Raw genomic sequence first — 23,660 nt, 5'->3', positions numbered from 1 at the left:
CCGCCCTGGCAGGACTGAGGGGATGTGGGTGCCGCCATCTTTGAAGGCATGGCAGTCAATTAGCATATTTCCTCCTTATTGGCTGTGGGTGCTGCCATTTTTTTGAGGGCGGGGAAGTCAATTAGCATATTTCCTCCTTATTGGCTGTGGGTGCCACCATCTTCGCAACAGCGTGAGGGTCAATTGGCATATTCCCTCTTTATTAGATAGGATTATAGGACATCTGTTCAGCTAGTCTTCAGATGGTTCTCCAGGATGACTGTTCTATAATTTAGTTGTAATTTTGATGTGGTCAAGGAAGGAGGATACCACAATGTCTACTAGTACCTTGTGGATAAACAGGGGCCACATGCTAGCCTGACTAGCTCAGGGAAGGCCTACATGGCAGCCTTGCAAACTCTAGAGACCTAAAGTTACCACAACAAAGGATGGTCTGAAATTAAAACTTTTTAACTAAAAGCAGTTTGTGGTAGATAGTTAAGTCCTAGGCTAGATTCTTCCCTGAGGAATGTAAATCTTTACCTTAACTAAGCCTGTCTGTTGTCTTTTGCATCTATGATAACATATAATTGGAATGTTAGGGTAACTTGTAATTTCCCTTTTTCAGGACCCCTCAGGGCACAATCAATGCGCCAGGGAGCCAGGGCAAGACCAAAAATCCCCTCATTGGTATTTTTATTGTGTTAATTGTTGAATGTTAACTATCCTGTACCCACTTATGTAAAAGAAGCATGTGTCTGTCATTTTACTTTTTATCCAATCCTAGAGGTTCTCCTTCACCCTTTGCTTTCTCCTACCTCCCTAATCTATCACCAGTGGATTTCATATAACCCACTTATATCTCCTCCTTTGATTGTAACGTATAAAACAAGGTGAAAAATGGCCATTCTTGGAAACATTATCCCCATAAGTTGAGATTTTGCTTCCCAGCAATTGTCGACAGTTTGACTCAAATAAACTCACAAAAATTCTTTATAGGTTTGAATGTTTTCTTAAGTTAACAACCTACTTTGCCATCTTGACAAGAACCCCCTTATACAACTTAATTTGAAGCATAGTTTTCATGGGGTAGGAAAAATACTGTTCTGTCTAGAAATGCAATGTGTAGGAATTCAAACAGCCAAATCACTGAGAGCTCCTAAACCAATTAATAGGTGGGGCTCAAGCAGTTCTTTTTTTATTTTGTTTATTCTTAGGGGAGGGGGTATCTTTCTTTATATCTCAATAAACCACTAAATTCTATGTTAATCAACAGAATTTTCCCTTAGTAGCTGTGCAAACAGTGAGCATGACATTGGGGACAGGGCCATTTCTGCAGGTATTCAGATTCTAGAAGTTACTATGAAAGAAACACAAGGGAGACAGCTGGGTGGAGGCTAGGTGGGGGTGATGGAGGGATTGAGAAAAAAAAAAGAGAGAGAAAGAACTTATGGACAGGGAAGACAGTGCGGTGATTGCCAGGGGAGCAGGGGGAGGAGAGTAGGTGGAGGAAGGTAAAGAGGGGATAAATAGTGATGGACGGAGACTTGACTTGAGGTGGTGAACACACAATACAGTGTACAGATGATGTGTTGTAGAAATGTGCACCTGAAACCTGTGTAATTTTGTTAACAAGTGTCACCCCAATAAATTCAATTAAAAAAAAAAAAAGAAAGGAACACAGGGAGCCAGGCTCTCTGGAAGACACCAGTTGTGGAGATCTGCACACAATGTGTCTGATTCACAAACCAGAATAAACCAGCCTGGGATCCCTCATAATGTGTGTATGTGTATGGGGGAAGGGGCACTATAGCTTGGACTTTTAAGGTAATGCAATCAAATGTTATAATAACACTTTGGGGATGGGAAGATAATATAAAATTATAGAGCATAGAACCTTAACAAATTACAGATTGATTTCTTTGCCTCTAAGAAAGTCCTCATTGAAGGAGTTATTTGCTTGACTCTTAATGGGGAAGATTTCCCAACTTCCTTAGGTAACTAGTTCTTCTGTTTTATGAAGTAATTTAAGTTTACTTCTGTAATAGTCCTTCCTGCAGCAATTTAAAATCCTAGTTTCTTTTTGTGGCCTTGACTTAAAATGACAACCATGCTTAGTGTACTGTGATAAAGTCAACTTTCAATTATCTGTGCCTATGGACTGGGCAAGTGAGGAAGAACATGCAGAAATGAAATCTAACATATTATCCAAACCTCATTTTAGCTATTAGTTTTGACTTTTTCTCCAGCAAACCTTTCAAAGAGTCTACTAAAAAGCAACATGCTGATTTGAATTTCGTGCCTTTTCTTTTTCACTTGTTTATTCTCTGATGGAGTTGATAAAGATCATTGAGACCCTGAAAGGAGAGAGGAGATGGAGAAGTCAGGAATATGGCAAATTGGAGGCTACATTCATGCATTTAAAAAAGCTTTAGGTTTCTGGTTTGCCAGTCTCTACTCTCCAATTATTCTATAACATCATTTAGCATTAAGTCCTGAAATCATTATACATGCATGTTATTTTGAATATGCAGATTGTACACTGTTTTAAACAGTATTTTTGCATTGAACTTTGGTAATGTAGCCAGTCTGAGCTCAAAATTCATGAACTACATAACAGTCAGGTGCTACAAAAAAAACCTGAATTTACTATTTTGTAAAAATGAGACAATAAAATAATAATGGTTCCTTATTAATTAAAAATACTGCCAATTAGTAAAATAAGCCAATCAGAGAAAGGTAAGTACCATATGGTTTCAGTCATATGTGGAATCTAATGAATAAAATAAACAAACAGAACAGAAACAGATTCATAGACAGTCGGACAGCTGTCAGAGGGGAAGAGGGTTGGGGAGCTGGGTGAAAAAGGTGAAGGGATTAAGCAAAATCAAAAACAAACTCATAGACAAGAATATGGTGATTACCAGAAGGAAAGGAGAGTGGGCAGATAGAAGAGGGTAAAAGGGAGTATAGATGGAGATGGAAGGAGACTTAACTTGGGGTGGTGAGTACACAATACAATGATGAATTATAGAACTGCAAACCTGAAACCTAGATAATTAACTAATGTTGCCCCAATAAATTAAATAAAAATATAAAAAATGCAGCCAATTAAGGCATGCTAATTTACATAAATGGAAGAACCTTAAATTTTGCATTTCCTGACTGATAGGATTAAGCTTCCCAAGAAAGTGTGAATTAATGCAAATTTTAACATGGCATCTCCTAAATCCCTTTCTACTTTTACCACCAAGAACAGAATATAGAAAAGTAAAAATATATAAGGAGAGGCCAATCTTTGTTCGTTCTGTCATTTACTCAAGGAATACCAAGCATGCTTAGAAACTGTGGAAAACAGCAAGATTTCAGGTAGCCAACATCTCACCTCTCTCTCTCTCTCTCTCTCTCTCTCTCTCTCTCTCTCTCCAACTCCATCTCCATCTCCATCTCCTCTAACTTGATATATTGATCTATATAATAGAGACCTGAGTTCATGTAATAGGACAATGCATTTGAGACACTGAGAAGAAATTTCTGACTGGCTTTCCCTTTTCAGAGACTGTCATATTTGGTGGGCCGATTCCTTTAATGAGACCTTCCTCTTTATTATCTACTAGAGGCCCGGTGCACAAAATTTGTGCATGGGGGCGGGAGTGCCCCTCAGCCCAGCCTGCACCCTTTCGCTATCTGGGACCACTCGGGTAGGGTTGCTAGGCCAGGCAGGTGATCAGGGCCTATCGGGGCTTTCCTTCCCCCAGGTGCTGGCAGCTGGCCCCGCCCCCGCCACTGTCATTGCTTGCCATCTGTGTGGCACTGTTCCCCCTCCCCCACCACCCATCACCCATCACCTCCCTCTGTGCGCAGCAGGCATGAGGTGTGATCAATTGGCTGGCCTGGGCCTCCCTCTGTGGGGCAATCAATCACGGGCTCCAAGATCAATCACCTCACAGAGGGAGGCCCCACCCACCTGTCGCAGCACTGCCAGCCAGGTGGCCTCGGCCTCCCTCTGTGGGGCAATTGCAGAGCCACCCCCCTCCCCGCCATCCATCGCCCTGCTGCTGGCTGGTGGTCTGGGCCTCCCTTTGTGGGATGATCATGGGGCAATGGCAGGGCTGCCCCTACCAATCGCATCAAACCTGCCTTGGCTGTCCTGGCACCAGTGCATGTCATAGCATGGTCATCCGGAAGGTCATCTGGATGGTCGTTCTGCTGTTTGGTCATTTGGTCAATTTGCATATTATGCTTTTATTATTATAGACTAGAAGCCCGGTGCATGAAATTCGTGCATGGGGGGTATGTTCCCTCAGCCCGGCCTGCACCTTCTCACAATTTGAGACCCCTCAGGGGAAGTCCGACTGATGCTTTAGGCCCACAGGGATAGGGCCTAACCCATCAGTCAGACATCCCTCTCGCAATCTGGGACTGCTGGCTCCTAACTACTCACCTGGTTACCTGCCTGCCTGATTGCTCCTAACCACTCTGCCTGCCTGCCTGATTGCCCCTAAGTGCTCACCTGCCTGCCTGATCACCCCTAACCACTTGCCTGCCTGCCTGATTGCTCCTAACCACCTCTGCCTTAGCCCCCAACACTGGCTTTGTCAGGAAGGTTGTCTGGAAGGATGCTCAAAAGGTCATTCGGCTGTCCAGTCTAATTAGCATATTACGCTTTTATTATTATAGATAGGATGGGAGCTTGCCTCCTCTCTGACCCTAGCAAAAGGTTTGTTTCCTTCTTTGTTTTTCTGCTTGTTGTCTCTAGGATCTAGTCCTGTGATGGCAGTCCATCTTCTTCAAACTAGTTTGTTTTCTACCTGGACTCCCACACTCATTTCCCTGGCCCTGGGGAAGCTCAGGTCTCCTTAGGGCTATTTGGCTGCCTTTGTGTACTGGTGACCCTGTAACTTAGGAATATTGACAAAAAGAAAAAAAAAAAGTCATCCCAATTGGAGCTTGAGCCCCACAATGCTAGGTTTATGGTTATAACTATGGCTGTGTTGACTGTAAACTGTGTAGGGTATTTGGACATTTGGATTCTAGATTGATGCTTATTTACTAGATTGTCTTTGGAGATTGGTATAAGGGGCTATACTGTAGAAGGTCTCTACTTTTCTCTGCTTTGCATGTGTGACACTGCTTAATAAATATTCATGTGTATGTCTTCTCATCTTTACCTGCTCATTTATTGAAAATCTCACTGACATTGAATATTTTTTAACCAATAAATGCAAATACTTATGCTTATTTTCATGAAGATTCATTTAAGATACAATTATCAGAAGGGGTTTGCATTGTAAAGACTGAAGCATCTGTCAAAAATTAATGCATAACTGCTAAACCAAAGATATAGAAGAATAAATACAGTGTTTGAAAAATGAGTTTCCATAAGAACACAAATTATAATGACCCATAAAACATAGTTCTTTGTACACTATCATGTGCAAACTCTTTACTGTGTTTCAAATATCTTTTAAATAGTTTCGTGCCCACTCTCTTCCTACAGTAAATGCATTTAAGTTTTTAGTTATCAGAGATGAAAACCACTTGTGAAATACAAAGTTTCATGGTTCAGCTATTTTGGGATGTGCTTTTGTTGCGTGCCATTGAGTCGCTCTGATTCTTGGCGACTCTATGAATGATGGCCACATGTCCTGTCCTTAATAGCCTTGCTCAGCTCCTGCAGAATCATACCTACAATTTCTTTTACTGAGTCAACCCATCTCACATCTGGTCTTCCTTTCTTCCTTTGGCCTTCTATTTTTCCCAGCATCACGGTCTTTTCCAGAAACTCTGCCTTCTCATGATGTGCCACAGAGCATACCTTCAATCTTGTCATTTTTGTCTCCAGCAATGTTTCAGGCCTAATTTGCTTTATGACCCACTTGTTAATTTTTTTGGTGGCCCAGGGTATCTGTAGAGCTCTCCTCCAATACCATATTGGGATGACTCACTGCTAAAAACAGCCATGGTTCATGGCCTATTGGTTCAGGATCTCACTCTCTTGTAAAGCACCGAGGAGTAGATTTGCCCCCTTCCTGTGATCCAAATTCACTGAGTCCCCACCGAGTTTTTGAGCCAACATTCAATCACAGCCTGGACTGTGGTTAAGCTCCCCTGTTATGAAGTAAATGTGTGGGCAGAGATGACTCAGTCTGGCTGGTGAGAGGTGAGGAAGGGCGGCCTGGAAACTCAGGGTGCTGGGATTCTCAGCTTCCTTGGATTGTTCAACTCCTGCCTTTTGTTTCTCACAGACAAAGTATTGTACTCTTTTTTGGTTTGTTTTTAATCTCACAATTTACTTCCCAGGAAGCCTTTTATCAGTCGTGATTTTTTTTTTAAGTTTTAAAATTATATTGTTTTTATTTCTCAATTTGAATAAGTAATTTTCAGTGTTTCAGGAGCATTTTTAATTTACTATGCAGCACAGCCCTACATGCTTTAAGAGAGAGATGACATTCATTGATTTCCTCTGTCAGCACTCTTCCCAAGGGGTCTATGGGCTCCACAAAACCCTTCTAGTTATGTCTTGTGTGGAGTGTTAGAACCTATTTAACTCCACCAAATCCTTTTTCTCATCTGCTTTCTACCCAAAGGGGCCCTTTTCCAAGTTGGGTTCTCCAGCAGCAGGTGTTGAGTCAGAGACTGAAGTAAAGGGTGTATATTATGGGTGAACACCTGTGGAAGGAAGTAGGATTTGGCAGAAAGAGAAGTTGAATTGCAGTGATGGCCAGAGTTGCTCTGGAGTTTACATATTCCATCGGGTCCATCTGTGGGCTGAAATGGCCTGGCCTTTATATACTTGCTGCAATCAGTCATTGGCTGTGGATCACTCCTGGGAGCACATGGCTTGGCTGAGGAGGGTCTCTGAAGCTGAAGCAAACCTTGAAACTGGCGACCAAAGGCCATTTGCTGAAGTATTCCCAGCAGTTGTGACAACAGTTTCTTCCCTAGAAGGGGATTTGGGCATCATGTCTCCATGTCCCTGAAAGTCTTTTAGCTAAGCTGGTACTCATGGTATGCTACAAGAATCCCATGCTTTCTCTAGGTAGATATATGGACAGAAATAATTCTTTTTTGAGGGGAAGGGGCGGGAGGAGGCTGTCTTGCACACTGTAGGATATTTAACAGCATCCTTGGCCAACACCTATTAGATGCCAGCAGCAGTCCCCCGTTCCTCAAGTTGTAACAACCAAAAATGTCTCCAGACATTGGGAAATGTCCCTTGGGGACACAATTGTCCCTGATTAAGAACCACTGTGTTCCATGGACAAAAAGTCAAAGTATATTTTTGCTTTTGTAATTTAAATTAGCTGATATACTTGAGCAAAAAAGAAGAAAAAACATCTTTTCATAATATGAAGAAACATTCATTCATACCAATTGTGCCACACAAATGGTTGTTAAAGTAGTTAGGAGAAAAACAATTCTGTGCTTCAGGGTGGAGATGACTAGGCATTAGATAACTTTGCATGTGAATAGAATGTAATATTTCCCTTTTTTTCTTGAGTATTCTATAAATTTGCTAAATTTTTTCTTCTCTTGTATCTCCAATTTGGCTTTGGTGTATCTTGTCACAGGGGAAAATTCTATGCTGGGTGAGATATTTGGTGAAAGTGATGTCTAACTAAGCAGTTGTCACTGAAGTAAAAAGAGAAAATAAAAAACCTTCATGAAATTGCAATAAGACATTTTTCTTTCTTGCTTTTTCCTCATTGCCCGACGTGGATGACTTCAACTTGTGTCTAGGCATCATTTTAACAATTGATCTAAAACTGATGCTGACTTAGTATATATTTTTCCAAGCTTTCTCTGGAGAGCAGTTGATATTTTCTCCTTTTCAAGTATAGAAGAAGGAGGCACAGGAAAACAGAAACTTTGATACATCTATATGCTGGACATAAAGTTTCCGTGAATGTTTTCTTCATGATTGCTGAGGAGGTGATGATTAACCGACGGGGATGTTTTAGATATGTTTCCTTTAATAGCATGAGCTAGATGCAGAGATATTCTCCCAAAGGGAAGTAACAAGATTTGCTCTGAATGGTAAGTTCATATTTGATAGGTCTGTGTAAAATATATAAGCTACAATACTTCATTTTGGAGCAGGAGAAAGATTAAGGTAAAAAAAAGTGAGTTAAATATTTTATATTTGGGAGAGGAAAATATATTTTAATTTTAGAAAACATACAAATTAATGGGTAAATTTTGAAAGCTTATGTATTTACAAATATTAAAAGTTGCTTTTCAGTACGTGTCCATTTTCAGTACCTGTCACTTGCAGATACTTCTCTTAGTTAGTGATTTATGATTCTTCCTTGAAATTATCAAGTTCCATTACATTGACAGGTATTATGAAGTGTGTTTAGTGCCAGGGATGTAAGACTAATACAAAACACCTGCTCAAATTCTTCAGCTTAAAGTACTACCAGAATAGTGATTGTTCAAGAGATTTAAAGTTTATAACAAATCTTTTTGAAGAATTCTCTGAGAATACACAATAAGATCACTCTGATCAAAATATCAACACATTTTTTCATTGCTTCAATATAACCCTGCTGACTATTGCTGACACACAGTAGCAGTCACATTTCTTATTCAAGGATAAAGCAAGCACTTGCCTACACAGTCTGACTGAATCTGCACAGAGAAAGGGATCCAAAGTACACATATCCCCACTTGGGAGCATGTCCCAGGGCTGGGTGGCTCTGCTAGAGGTGCATTTGTGGGGCGATTGGTTTGTGGATCACAATCCCTTGGGAAGTTACTGCAAACCCTGTTTGCACAGTTATTATTATGTGAGAGTTTAATAAACCCTTTTAGATTAGAAAAGGTCCTCATACTGAAAAAGGGTTGGAACTCCACAGAGGTTTATGCAAAATTCAAACATTATTTAGAGCAATAAACATAAGTTCTGTTCTCCCTATGAGTGGCTTGCTAAAATGGGAATCTGACAAAGAGAAATTGGTTGAATAATTCAATCAACTAGTGACCTCCACTATGCTGGGCAGATTCAGCGAGCTTGCCCTCATCTCAGGTCAGTGCTGAACACACTCTTTAGCTCCTTTCCTTAATGAAAGCCCATTTGGTTCTGGTGAAAACCTTTTATAAAAAATTCTTCTCAGCCCTGGCCAAATGGCTCAGCTGGTTGGGGCATCCTGCCATTCACCAAAAGGTTGTGTATTTGATTCCAGGTGAGGACGTATACCTAGGTTTAGGGTTCAATCTCTGTCAATGTACATAGTAAAGACAACTAATCAATCTTTCTCTCTCACATTGATGTTTCTCTCTCCCCACCCCCCTCTTAAATCAATCTAAAAAAAACATGATACTTCCCAGGAAGGGAAAAATCTTTGTAAAAATATTTATGAGGGATTTGTATTAATAACATTGTCAGTCTTTTCACTTTTTCTTTGTAATAACTTTTTTAAAAATCCATGTTATGTTGATTACATTTTGAGTTTTTCTAAACCTCTTCAATCTCCTAAGGCCATTATATTTTAACATTTTCTGATGTATTATCTGCATAGCAAAGTGTACATATTGTAAGTAGGCTTTCACAAACTAAACTCACCCATGGAACCAGCCCCGGATTAAGAAACAGAAAATTTCCAGTACTGAGAGGCCCACCATGCCCACTTCCACTTTCTACTGTAAGCGCTCACCTAAGGGTCAACTCTATTCTGACTCCTGTGGTATAGAAGAGTTCTGTTGAGGCCAGGATGGTGCTTCATCAGAATTTTGTTTCTAGACACTGTGTTGATTTCAACCTTGTGGTTGCTCATGTCCTGCACGTAGGTAGGACACTGCCTAAGGAAGGTCTACCAAATTGAACTGCTTCAATGGTGCATGTGCTCTGGGAAATCAAGACACAGGTAGAAGGATGCAGCTTAGGAAAAAGTAGTTATTATGGAAGAAGGACTTAGAAAAAGTGAGATGGGCAGAGGCCAAACAAACAAAAACTTCTCTGTCTTCACTCCTCTGCTTAGAAAAAGCTCCAGAGAACAAAGTTATCTTTAAAAACAACAACAAATCAACAACTGTTGGTTTGTTTTTATTTTAAAGAGGGAGCGAGAGGTATTAGCAACATAATTGAGAGAAAAGAATCTATTGGCTGCCTCCAGCATGCCCCCTACTGGTGACCTCTTGGTTCATGGGTTAATGTTCAGTCACTGAGAAACAATGGCCAGGCCTTTTTTTTTTTTTTTTTTTGCACCTTTTCTCTTGATGCTTCTATGTGGTGCTTGTGGAGAAAGATCAAGTGTTGCTTTCAGTACAAAATAACTTGGTGAGTATTAAAGATATAAATACTGAGACTTATAAGAACATTGTGCTTCCATGAGTATTTTATTTTCATCCATTTCCAAGGAATGTCTTTTTCAGGGCTGAATAGAACCCATATTTTCAATTCACCAAACAGATCATTAGTCACTAACAAGAGGTACAAAGATCAGTCAAAGCATACGATTGTGTCATTAACGAGAGGGTGGAGGGTGAGTAGAAACTGATGTACAGGTTTGAACTCCTATTGAATAGTAAGAACTGCTGAGAAAAAACAACAACACTGAGTAACTTACAGGAATACCTACCAGCTCTCACTTGCTAAGGGCTGAGGTAATTCATTATTTGTTTCTTTCTCTTTAAGGAACATCAGTCTAGAATACCCCTTACTAAAGATGGGAGCAGTCAATAGCAGTGTGATCTATCCAACATACTCATAGTCTGAGGACTGCACCTATTTTCTTGTCCTCAGCATAATTCTCGGAAAGCACACTTCCCAGAAGAGCATGACTCAAGGAAACTCCTCTATAGTTGCAAATGCTTCCACTTTCATTTATTGGAGACTCCATCCTTCCAAATGTGATAATGGTCTCAGGTATTAGAACATGTGCCTTAAGGCAAATTAAAGGAGTGCTTATCTGTTCCGTGTGATCTACTCTCACAAGTTTCCCTGTGTTCTCCCCTGCAGAGCCAGGGGAGATGGAGAGCTACAGGAAGCGAGAAGCTAGAGACTCACTGAGCCAATGTCCATATCTGCCAGGTAGAAGTGTGTCTGTGTATCCAGTGAAGCCTTGGGAATCCCTAGGCTGGGAAGAAAAGACCCCTAAAATGTTAGGTCTGGCATTTTTGCTTATTTTCTTGAGACTCAGTTCTCTTCGCCGTCTCATTTTTTATTGCTATATATTCCCCCACCCCCATTTTCGTCATTGCTCAAATTTCTCTCTTATGCCCACTAAGTTTCTTGGGACTTCTGATTTTACTCTTCATCTGGTATTCAATTTAATTTTCCCACTCTGTGAAGATGAGTCTCCCAAGGCAAAACTGACAAATCCTGGTCTCTGTCTTACTTATTCCCAAGGCTCAAGCTGTCTCTTAATGCTGGGCTCTTGCTCTTCTTTCTCCACCCCATTAATAAAATGTGCCAATTTATTAATTTATAATGAGAAATATAAACGTCAAGTTTAATTTAGCTCTTATTTTGTTAGACTGGTTAGTTTTTCTCCCTGTAGGCAAAAGGAAAACTTGCTTAGTGAACATGAAATCAAACACAGGGTAGTCAATTATTATATGACTAGAGGCCTGGTGCACAAAATTTGTGCACTTGGGGTGGGGGTGGGGGGTCCTCAGCCCAGCCTGTGCCCTCTCGCAGTCTGGGAGCCCTCAGGGGATGTCCTAATGACAGCTCCTGCATAGAGCATTTGCCCCTTAGTGGTCAGTGCGCATCATAGCAACCGGTCATTTCGCCTTTCGGTCTATTTGCATATTAGCCTTTTATTATATAGGATTCTTTATGTCATGTGTCTCCAAAATAGGAAAACACTTTCCACTTGTGTCATATGCTGATACTGGGGACTCCTTGTACCATGCTGGATTATACATGTTCTGTGTGTTCTGTGGAGCTTGGGGTCCCACCTTGTCCAGGCCACATGCAGGAAATATATATGGCTAAAATTATGGCTTTGAAATTTCTTCCACCTTTTCTGTCTCCTTGATTCTCATTCCTTTTTTGATGCTTTCATGATGCATTTCTGTCCGTCTCTCCTTTTTCTTCATCTTCCTATCTCTTATTCTTTCCCTTAGACACTGTCTTGATAAACATCATATGCTTCTCTGTAGACTCCTGGCACTGCACCTCCACTCCATCCTCTGCTTCTGTTTTCCAAGGCAGGAGGGACTATTAGTTTCCACAGGAAACCATATGATCATTGGTGAATAAAGGCAGATATACTGCAGAATCTATGTTTCTTTAGCATTTCCTTGATATAGAAAGGTGTGATCACCACTACATCTTAATATCCCTAGCTGCAGCAATGTGGCAGGGATCAAGGCACAGCAAAGGCTTTTAGACAAACTCAGCTAATTGTCAGTCATGCTAGTGACAGAAAGAATGCTACTTTCAAGCTTTATATGCAACTAGGGGCCCGGTGCACGAAATTCGTGCACTGGGGGTGGGGGGTCCCTCAGGTCAACATGCCCCCTTTCACATATTTAGAGCCCTCAGCGGGATGTCCTACTGATGGCTTAGGCCCGATCCCCACAGGAAGCGGGCCTAAGCCTCAGTCTGGCCTCCATTTGTGGGAGGCAACCGGGCTGGTCAGGGTAAGGCACCAGCCCCATCACCCTGCTGCTGCAGCCACTGCCAGTCACCACAGCCACCAAGGTGTTTTCATCAACACGACCCCAGTCCCTTCACCAAGAAAAAATGACAACTTTCTTTAGGCATTTTCAAGATGTGTCTTTCATAGGATATGCATTTCTTTCTTTTTTTTAGAGAATGTGGAAGAGAAAGGGAAAGACAGAGAGAAACATCAAAGTGAGAGGAACACTTTGATTGGTTGCCTCCTGCATGAGCCCTGATCTGGGCCCCAGTCATGGAGGAGCCTGCAACCTAGGTACATGCCCTTGATCAGAATCAACCCATACCCTGCTGTCGGCAGGCCAAGGCTCTATCCACTGAGTCAAACCGGCTAGGGCAGGATATGACATTTCTTAGCCCTCCAGCAGCGGACCTTCATTTTTTTCTCCAGAAGTGTGGTGGAAAAACCCTAGATCACCTTTTTGGATTCTTATTACCCAAGTTACTGAGAACATTACCAGTGGCATACAGGAAGCTTAGCCAATGTGCAGTCATAAAAGGTGTTTCCTCTAGAGTTCACACCAATCACCAGCTGCGCCCTGCCCAGGCCTAAAGTCTCTGCCCAAAAGCTTTAGGCCTGGGAAGGGGACCTCCAGCTCCCTGTGATTGCAGACACCACCCATTGGGCAGGGGACCCCAGCTCCCTGCAATCCACCACAGGAGCAGATGCCCTCGCAGGAGTGGACCCCCAGTTGCCTGTGATCCATCACAGGCTCCCCGCTGGTACCCAAGGCCGGGAAAGCCTCCAGCAGAGGCTTTCCCGGCCTTGGGCTCGGCCGCATCCAGCGGATCCCTGGAACTGACCACCAGTTGCCTGCCATTTGTCGCAGGCTCCCCGCTGGTGCCCAAGGCTGGAAAAGCCTCCGGCAGGATGGTTTGCTGGTGGGCGTGGCTTGTGGGTGTAGCGAAGGTACCGTCAATTTGCACATTACTCTATTATTAGGTAGGATACTACTTATAGTGAGTGCTATACAATGACATTTACTTTTATGAAAATCTTATCTGCTTATTTACCTTACCAAGGATGGAGGGAGAGGGGAAGGCACATCTTAGGACTTGCTCTCAGCAAGTGTGTGTGTGTGTGTGTGTGTGTGTGTGTGTGTGTGTTTCTGAATAACCAAGCAAGTAAGTAAATGGGGGTGATCTCAAACCTGATGGGAAAATGAATTAAAAATTAAAGATTGATAATGTAATCATTCTTTTTTGTTTTTAGTTGTCCATTTCCCACATGTTCATTAACTAAAATGAAGGTGCTATAAATGAATGAAACTGGAATGAAAATTGGGCAAGGTACAGTATTTTTAAAGAAAAGCTTTATTTTTATTTTTTCGCCATGTGAATTAACTCCAATTAGCTGTTTACAACATGATGCCAAGTAGAACTCCTACCACAACTGTTTGGATGAATATGAAAGACTCATTTGTAGGTAGTCATTTTCCACCCTGAGAATATGGTAAAAGTGTGTTTTTGGGTTGGTTTATCATTCCCCCGCAACCAGGCTTATGCCGATCTGCTCAGACCCTTGCTACTCAAAGTTATACTTGCACCCTGGTAACACAGATATCAACAAGGAGCAATGCAGACTAGCAGGGCCCCATCCTGGAACTATTGAATCAGCATCTGCATTTAACAAGATCCCCAGGTGATTCCTATGAAGATTAAAGTGTGAAAACATTGACTTAGATCCTAAATTACCAGAAAGGTAAACTTTCTTCTTCATAAAATTATCTTGTATTCTGAATTAGTGGAGTAAAAAAATAATCAATTTCCATTAAATTTTATTCCTATTTATAGATTTAATTTTAGTGTTTTGATTTTATTTTGATTATCTAATAAGTAAAATTATTTTCCCGAATATTCTATTTCACAGGCTGATCTACCTTAGATAAAATATCTATTAAAGCTGGAGTCATACTAAACTACTCTTTTAATCCATTAAGCATAGCTGGGCTTTATCCATAGGGTTGTATTGTAGAGAGATTTTGACATCTTGGCATTTTCTTTTCTCTGGCGTATTGCATCTTTCCTCTAATTATGTGTAAAATAATTTCTTCAAGCCCTCAGGAGGAACCTTCGTATTATCTTTTTATTTCCTGAAATAAGAACCCTCAACAGACTTAGAGAAGTCTCCTAATATATGTTAAATGGACAATATGTGGAACCTATTTGATGAGGTAGAAAGTACTTGCATACTATAAAATACATTCAAAGACAAGTTTCACCTCTTTGTTCAAATAGGAATAAATGTGTATAGTAGTAGGCAAAACTGTGCTTATCACGATATATACTTTACATTTCTTATATCCACTTTGTCTTTTATCTTTGTACTTCAAAGAATACCTTTAAATGGTTCAAACATGTGTAAGCCAAAAAACTATGAGGCAAAATAAAAATAGTGTAAATCACATCAGCCTGGCATCCCTTTAAAAGGATGACTTATTGAACAATTGTGAATCCATATTTTTCTCTTTAAAGATACATAATATTGTAGCTATGTAGATGGCATCCTTAATCCTACTTATTTATAAATGCTCCCTGAGGTAAAAAGAGTTCAGGATTGACACTTTCTGAAAAGGAAACACTTTTTAGACATTAATTTATTTGTATCTGAATCTCATATTATTGTAGAACTAGAATATAAACCCTGATGGCAGATATTTTTGTCTATTTCACTGTTGTATCCTCCAGCACCTAGGACAGTGCCCCACACGGTGTATGGTAAATACAGAATAAGTAAATGAATGAGCTTAAAAATGTCTCTTCCGAATTAAACTGTTGGAATTCATTCCTTACTAGTAGCATTTTTTTTTTGTATGTGTGAAAACTGTCTTTGAGTAATAAGATTCTCCCTGGACACAAGATCTTATTTAAACAACTAAATAATCGAAGCCAAAGATAATTGTGATTCTAAAAATATTATGCAGGAACGGCCTATGATGGTATCTATGATGGTATCACAGCTGAATGGCTTTTTTCTTAAAGCTCCATCTCTTCCCATTTCTTGATCTGACCCCATCACACAGACTTCTAATAAAGTTGTTCAAAGGGATGCCTTTTTACCTCTCATCTGTCACTTTCCTGGCCATGACATGGAGCCTATTTTTCCTTTTAACCTTGACTCTGATGCCCTTCTCTCTACTTGCTTGGCTGATGGCATGGCTCTCTGATAAATGTATCTGATAGACTCATGACCTCCAATTTATTTTCCTTTTCCCAAAGGAAGAACACACTTTATGTTGATGGTGGGGTGTGTAGACAATTATTAGGAAATGATGAAGTGACATTTTCCCTTTTGGAGGAACTTTTGGCATATAAATAGGATTTTAACAATGAGCCTGAAACATGAAAGAGTATGATATGTCCAGCCATGCTAGATAGTTCATATGGCTAGAAAGTTGGCTGAATTAGGTGATAGGCTAAGGAAAAGACAGAAAAGGAAAGTCAGAACCACATTGCAAAGGATTTTGAATTTAACTAAGTGGAATATCTACGAGAATCCAAGCACATGGCTATGTTCTGGATGGACAAAAAATGCATAAAAGTCAGTATCTAAGATGCTCAGTTATGTGTAAGAGTCAGATATGAAGTGATGTAGAAATGCATTGCAGGCAGAAAGAACTACCTGGACAAAAACACAGATGCTTGACAATGCCTGTGATTTCAAGGAACAATAATAATCCAGTGCTGCCAGATGTGTGATAGGGATGGTGGAGATACATCTTAAAGAGTAGGTTGAGATGAGATTGGAAGAGCATTATATGTTATATTTAGAAGTTTGGATTTTCTGCCATAATTAACAAGGGGCTATACAGATTTTAAAGTGAGGACTAACATGGTTCATAACTGATTTATAACTGGTAGCTTTGGTGGTATTATATAAGTTGTGACTTGACAGAAAGGTGGAAAGAGATACTAGAGATGAAGAGTAGGTTAAATCTATAAAAATGGTCCAGATGAGAAGTTTTCTGATCTAAGGCAATATGTTTTGTCATTAATTGGAATGGTATTTTATGGAGCTTGAGAGGACAGGGAAGGATAATTTTTTCCTTTGCTTGATTTTTGGTGAGAGAATAGACACCTTGAGTTTGAGACATCTGGGTCATTCAGGTAGAGCGGTGAAGTGGTCAGTTGAAAATATGCACCTAGAAAGAGATTAGTCTAGTTTGGAAATGTCTATTTGGTGTCAGCAACTCATAGGAGGTAAATGAAGCCAAGTAAGCAGCCAGAGATGAGCTGAGGAAAATCAATGTTTGAAGATGAACAAAAGAAAGGAGCCAAAGGAGACAAGAAAAAATAGGAGGAAATCAGGAGCAAAGAATATTTTAGAGGTTTAGTTCTCTTCTCTGTGGACTTTAGAGAGAAAAAATAATTTCAGAGGAGTAGATTGGTCAACAGTGCTAAGTACTGCAAAGATGTCAAAAATGATAAAAACAAACAAACAAACAAATGAGGAGAAACACTTCTAGGCTAAGTTCCACTAGGGCAAGGACCATTGTACTTGACACATATTAGGTGTTCAATACATATTTGTAAAAAGAATAAATAGATTTAAATTCTGGATTCACCTTGAAGAAAATGGCATCTGTTCTTCAGTTTATTCTTGCTTACCTATGGTATTACTTATTATTCAAAATGTAACCCATATTAGATATAAATATTTCTCTGGTTTTCAAAAAAATTAAGAAAAAATTAGTTCAAAAAGAACATGATCACATTTTTTAGTTAAAAATTAAGCATTATTCTGCATGATAAAGGTTTTTTCCCATTATCATTTTAAAATAAATGATACATTATGCATTAAACAATGGATGATGAATTAGCAATACTTAATTTACTATGTCATCAGAAGTATGTTTCTTTTGACCTTTACAAGTTAAATTCAGAAGTTAATTCAATTTTCCCTTAAAGGCTTTTAAGGCTCTGAGGCAAGGATTTAGGTTGCTTTCAGAAAGATTTTAATGAGTTGGAAGTGGGTCAAAAACATTTACTACTGATTTTAAAATTGCTCCTGATTTATCATGACTTTCTCTCTAATATTTTCATAGTTTGTCTTCTATCAAAATTAAATCCTATGAGCTGATAAACTGCTATATTAATTTGAAAGTAGCCAAATCTCTTTCAATGGTTCTAAGAAATAGTTCACAAATCATTTAAAAAATATATCACTTGAAAGAAATTTGACATATTTTTTCATTAGAGAATCTTCAAAACTGTTACAAACCTAAATATGATTTTTAAATCTCCACTAGTTTATAGTCTTCCAATTTTATTTTCATATGTAATAGGATGATGTTTAGTTTTATATTCTCTTTGAAGGAGAGGTTTATGAAGGTAATTAATAGAATTTTAATTGGTTAATATAAACTTATTCAGTGAAAATTCTGTTTTTGAACCTTACATTCAGATACTCCACTACTTATGATGGGGTTATGTTCTGGTAAATTCATCGTGAGTTGAAAATATCATAAGCATTTAATACACCTAACATACTGAACATCCTCCCTTAGCCTAGCCTACCTGAAGTGTGCTCAGAACACTTACATTAGCCTACACTGAGGCAAATCATTTCATTGCCACTGACCAGCACCACAAGAGAGTATCACACTACATACTGCCAGCCCAGGAGAAAATAAAAATTCAAAATTTAAGTATGGTTTTTATTGAACGCATGTTGCATTCTGCACCATTATCAAGTTAAAAAATTGTAAGTCAAACCATTGTAAACAGTATACACATATGCATCTAACTATACATTAGTAGGGGATTTAGTAGTGTTGTTTTATTATTGGTTTGAGCTACTTATATTAGTTTCTCCAGAATCAGGCTCAGAGAAGAGGCATTGTGGCCAAGTGACTTATTACTTGGGAGAAGCTGGCAAGGGAGTGGGAAGCTGGGTAGGGAAGGGCCAGGTCAAACAAAGAGGGGATTTTAGACAACGTCTTTCTTAGCCTCAGCTTGAACCCAAAGAGAAGCTCTGGAGTGTTACTTCACCTCTGAGTGTCATACCCTAGGCAAACAACTGGGCTGTCTAGACCCATATCAATTGCTAAGAAAGCTTGTGGTGATGGTGGGGAAGAAGGACAGGCAAGGGGGATGCATTCTCAGAACTTCCTTCACCTGCATGTAGGCAAGGCAGAGCTCCCCATAGTCCAAAGGCAAGGCTCTGAGGAGAGTGTAGGGCTTTGGCCATTGAAATCACAAGGGCTGGGTGTGGGGGTGAGATTAGAGTGGCTCAGAAATGGTAGAAATTATCTTAGTGCAACAACAATATGCTTTATATAGTCAAAACCAAATTTCCTCAAAAATATTACAATTTCCAAATTTCTCTAATTTCAGTTTCATTTGTGATCTGAAAGTCCCACAAATGAGGTTTTATTAACTACCAATAGTACATTTGTTGCTTGGTTGCTAAGTTAAAATGTCTTGTTTTCTCTATAGACAAAAACCAAGTAGAAATGCATTTAGAGACACACCAGCTAGCTAGAAGGAAATGCTCTTTATTGCTCCATTTTTATATAGAGAGGCCCCCTTCCTGTCTAGCACAAACTATTCTACATGTAGTAGAAATAGGTATGTGATTCACCAAAAGAACATCCGTATCATATTTGACCAATGACTTTTTTTTCATTCAAAAGAGTTTTTCCAGATTCACACAAAGTTTGTTTTGCTTTTGTTAAGGGCGGCTACTTCTCTTATCTTTGCCTTGCTAAGATATTTGTAAGTGCAAAGATAAAGAAACCATATAATTGCATATTGTGATGTATTAATTCAAAAGTACTTTACAGCAATCTCTACTAGTAAGCTATTAGTTTCTCTTTATTAAGAGTATGAGAAGGAAATTGGTACAAAAAGTTTCTTCATGGTTTAGAGTAACTGCTGGGAATATTAAGAGAATTAGTTTAAAGGATGTGATTGTTGGCTTTGCTTTTGTGACAAGAGGGACATTCTGAGCTCCAGTATGGTCTGAAAAATTTCATATTTTGATGAATGTCATAACAGTTATCTATATATATAAAACCCTAATATGCAAATAGACTGAAAGGCGGAACAACTGAACAACCAGTCGCTATGACATGCGCTGACCACCAGAGGGCACATGCAGAACATGGCAGGTGTCGGCCGCAGCAGGATGGTGGAGCAGGTGAGCGGGGGCGCCAGACCAAGACGGGGCACCAGTGGCTGTCATTGGGGTGAGCCTCTGGTGGTTATAGAAATTCTTTGCTCCCACACACTGTGGTCCCACCCAACGCTCACACCTGCTGCCGGCGCCACCCTGATCGCTCAGCGCCATCAGTGCATGTGAGAGGCAGCTGCTGCCCCGATTGCTCCTCAGGGATTCTCCCCCTCCCCCTGCTCCTGAGGGGTGATTGAGGCTGGCAGCCACCTCTCACATGCGCTGCTGGTGCCAGAGCTGCCACTCACACCCACTGCTGGCACCAGCCTCAATCACTCCGTGCCGTCAGTGGGTGCAAGTGGGGCCAGCACCGTCAGCATGTGGGAGCAGCTGTGGTGGGAGTGGGGCTGCCAGCAGACAGGGGACCAGGGGATGTGCTGGGAGGGGCCAGGCAGGGGTGAGGAGGATGGGCTGAGACCTGCCCCTGTGCCCACCACAGCCTCACAGCCCACAGTTCCTTTCAAGGTGCACAAATTCATGCACTGGGCCCCTAGTCTTAATATAATAGCCACTATTTGTTGCTTCAAATGAATATTTCACTAACTCATTGACAAGCCATGCTCAACAGGCAAACCATATTGGAGAATGGCAGTCATTTCCAGTACAGAAAGGCAGTGTTAGCTTCTCCTGTCTTTCATTACACAAAACAAACCTAAAATCAGGGCAGGTTTCCCTTTCAGGACAATTGCTCTGTCCCTCTGGCATTCTTCCCTTCCCTCATCTTCATTCCTTTCTATATTTATCCAGCATGAGGAGAAGAGAGAAGAAGGAGGCAAAATGGACTCATTTCTCCAGGACACATGACCTTGACTTACTTCCAGGAGGATTTTACTAGTTTGTTTTGTGAAGGTAGTTTAATCACTTACTTGAAACAATAAGGTTTGGTTTTGTTTATAACTTTTTTCCCTCACCCCCCAAAAAGTCATTACTGAAATGACTCTAAAAGACACTAAAACTCCTATCTTTCTATTGCCCAGAATGTAGGCGAAGTAGAGGATGTAGAGAGAAAATGCCCCCATTCATTTAACTTCAACCCTCTGGTCATTTAAGGTAAAAGAAAAACATTTTAGGTTCTTATTTGCCCTTGATATCAGATCACTTTAACCTAGAAAAATGGGCCACACACTGAAAGGAACTTGGCCGTGTTTGTCCTCACCAATTTTGTCCTTTTCTTTCCAAATTCCAGTCCAAAATCACAAATTTCAGATGAAGATTTTACATGTGAAATATACATAATCTAAACACTGAAAAAATGAGACTCAGAAGTAATGTGACTGCTAAAGAATGTGCAAGGCCATGGAAATGGACTGAGACAGCCCCCACCTCCAGACCTTGGACTGATATCTTCATCAACATTTTGGTTTTGTAGTGGAGTGAAAGCTATGTTAGAAACTGGGGGGTCGGGGGAACTCTGCTTGGAGAGCAGGTGAGCAGCCAGGTGAGATCACCAGCTCTTTTCTCACCTGATCCCTCTCACTCTTCATTCTTCTTTATCTAAGCATCTTACTTCTCATTTCCTGTGGTGACTTTCAAGGAACATAGTTTGGGTACCACCATATCTACTATGGCCAAACTATAATTTGACAGCAGACAAACTATTGTTCTTTTGTGCATCCTTTTCCATTACTGTAAAGAAAGGAGGCTAGTCTTTGTCTTCTTGCTGCCTCATAAGAATTTAAGGAGGAGGAAGGAGAAAGTGCATGGAATGTTCTAGTCATCTGGAGTAAAGGTGCTGCATACCAAAGGTTATCTACCTATCTCATGAGGATGTCATGAACTAAGGAAGATAATATGTGAAATATTTGAGTTTTATGAAACACAAGTAGCATATATATTTGAGCTGCAATGATTTATGTTCTATGTAGTTATACTAGCATTTACTTAACATGTTCATTCACTCCTTCATTAATTCTCTAGCAGACTACACATGGGCACTGATTCAATAGTGGAAGAAAGAGACTGCATTAAAAAATTCCTGTGGAAATACACAGTCATACAATAAATATTGCACCCTCTGTCTACATACCACCACCAGGCTGTCTATTGTGATATATATTTTCCTTCCAAGGAGGAGGAGGTTGGGAGAGGAGAGGTGGTAGTGAAGGAGGGAGTGAAGAAAGGACAGTGTGGCGAGGTTTATATTCACCTGATTCCAGGTCTCCTCACACCCAGCATGCTGAATGTGCCTCCAAACATTAAGATACTGATATGTCCCTTTTGGAATGATTGATTGGTGAAATGAATTTGAATTTCTCTGTTTTCTACAGAATGAGAAGCCCCTCCCCACTTTTAGAAAATTATAATTTCATTAAATTCTACTTTAGGAAACATGGGCCATCTAGAGCAACCTCCCCCTGGCCCATTCATGTACCAAAGTGCCACAAAAATGTCTGTTTAGCAAATGTTTGAAATTTATTGTAATTAGAACATTACTTTTTTACAGGCTAACATAAAACAAAACAGACTAATTTAATCAACAAAAACTATTTTGGGGGAAAGCTGGGTAACCCACACAATCCAAGAAAGAGCTGAACCAGCAGACCTTGAGAAAAACAGGAACACCTGCTTCCATCTGTACAGCTAGAATTCAGGGCTCTCTGCTTTGGTTGGGGCTATTAGCCACATTCCTTTCTGTTTTTTTTTTTTTTTTTCTCAAGATTCATTTCCTTGGGTGAGGGTATAATTAGATTAGTTTGGATTGGTTGATCATCTTGCTGGTGGTGATGGTTGTGAAGAGGTTCCTGGAATTGGCAGTCTTACCAAAGACATAGTAAAGTTGACTTAAAATGTGGTAAGTACATTTTATAGCATATAGGACTCCCTGGAAGTGTTTCTGCTATATTTATACTAGTGTATGCATTGCTGAAAGCTTATGTAAAGGATGCAGTGGGGTAAAGTAGTCAGTATATCTGGGTTTGCCTTGCTATGGCCACTAATTAGCTGTATGACTTGGATAGGGACCTTCATCTCTCACGGTCTCTGTTTCCAAAGTTGAAAAATGAGGGGATTTATAGGTCTTTTATTTCCATTTTTTTGTTGTTGTTGTTGTTGATCAAAGTTACATAATTAAATTAATTATGCACCTCAGTATATGGTATACCATCACATTCTTCTAAGCAAGAATCCTTTCTTGTTTTACTTTATTTTTCTACTTATATATAATCTCCATTTTTATTACCACTTTGACAACCATTCTAGTACTTTCAACATGTATACATGCACATATATACATTTTGTGTATGTGTAATATATAGATTTTTCTGGCGTGTGTGTACATACATGTACATGTTCATAATATATACAGTTTTCCACCACTACCCTAAATAGAGCATTCCTATGAAACCATTCATAAGCCAAAATGGCATAAAGTAAAGAAGCAATTACAATTAATTTATGTGGAAATTTTTTTTCAATGCTCCTAGGCCCCCTAAATAACCTACTAAATCATACCAAATAACACACAAAACGTATGACAGCATTAACATATAGTAAAAGCAGGAATGATATGATACATATATAGTGGATATAAATAGAAACCATGTATGAAGAAGCAATTTCACTTACCAGGGTGCGCTGCCTCTGTAATGGCTTGCTGCAAAACAAACCCTGAGCACCATTTTCACTTTTGTCTTTCTTTGTGAATGTGAAAATCCTCTTAGGATTTCCTTTGGCTAGTAAAAATAGGAAACTTTGTAAAAGCAAAGTTGTTTAAAGTGAAATTTCAAAATGCAGGAGATACCTGTAAATACATATACTTTTAAACCGTTTGTGACTGGTGTAATATTATTGATCTCATACTGTTTGTTTTTTTTTCTTAAATTGTTTTCATGCAACTTCATGCTTTTAAGGGCTATCTCCATTGGCCCTTGTATGTCT

The 23,660-nt window shown here is 39.8% G+C and overlaps 1 long non-coding RNA gene across 1 annotated transcript in view; it reads right to left on the bottom strand.

The window, feature by feature from the left end:
• Positions 1–2,267: 2,267 nt before the first annotated feature.
• Positions 2,268–23,660, bottom strand: part of LOC114232929 (uncharacterized) — a 404,337-nt gene continuing 382,944 nt past the window's right edge. The window contains exon 5 of the long non-coding RNA XR_003619045.2: positions 2,268–2,336. This is a non-coding gene — a long non-coding RNA (uncharacterized LOC114232929). The remainder of the gene's footprint in view (positions 2,337–23,660) is intronic.

Source organism: Eptesicus fuscus, chromosome 6 (genome assembly GCF_027574615.1).
Source record: "Eptesicus fuscus isolate TK198812 chromosome 6, DD_ASM_mEF_20220401, whole genome shotgun sequence".
Classification (NCBI taxonomy): domain Eukaryota; kingdom Metazoa; phylum Chordata; class Mammalia; order Chiroptera; family Vespertilionidae; genus Eptesicus; species Eptesicus fuscus.
The sequence above is the reverse complement of the archived record's forward strand: the minus strand, read 5'-3'. Positions and strand labels throughout refer to the sequence as shown.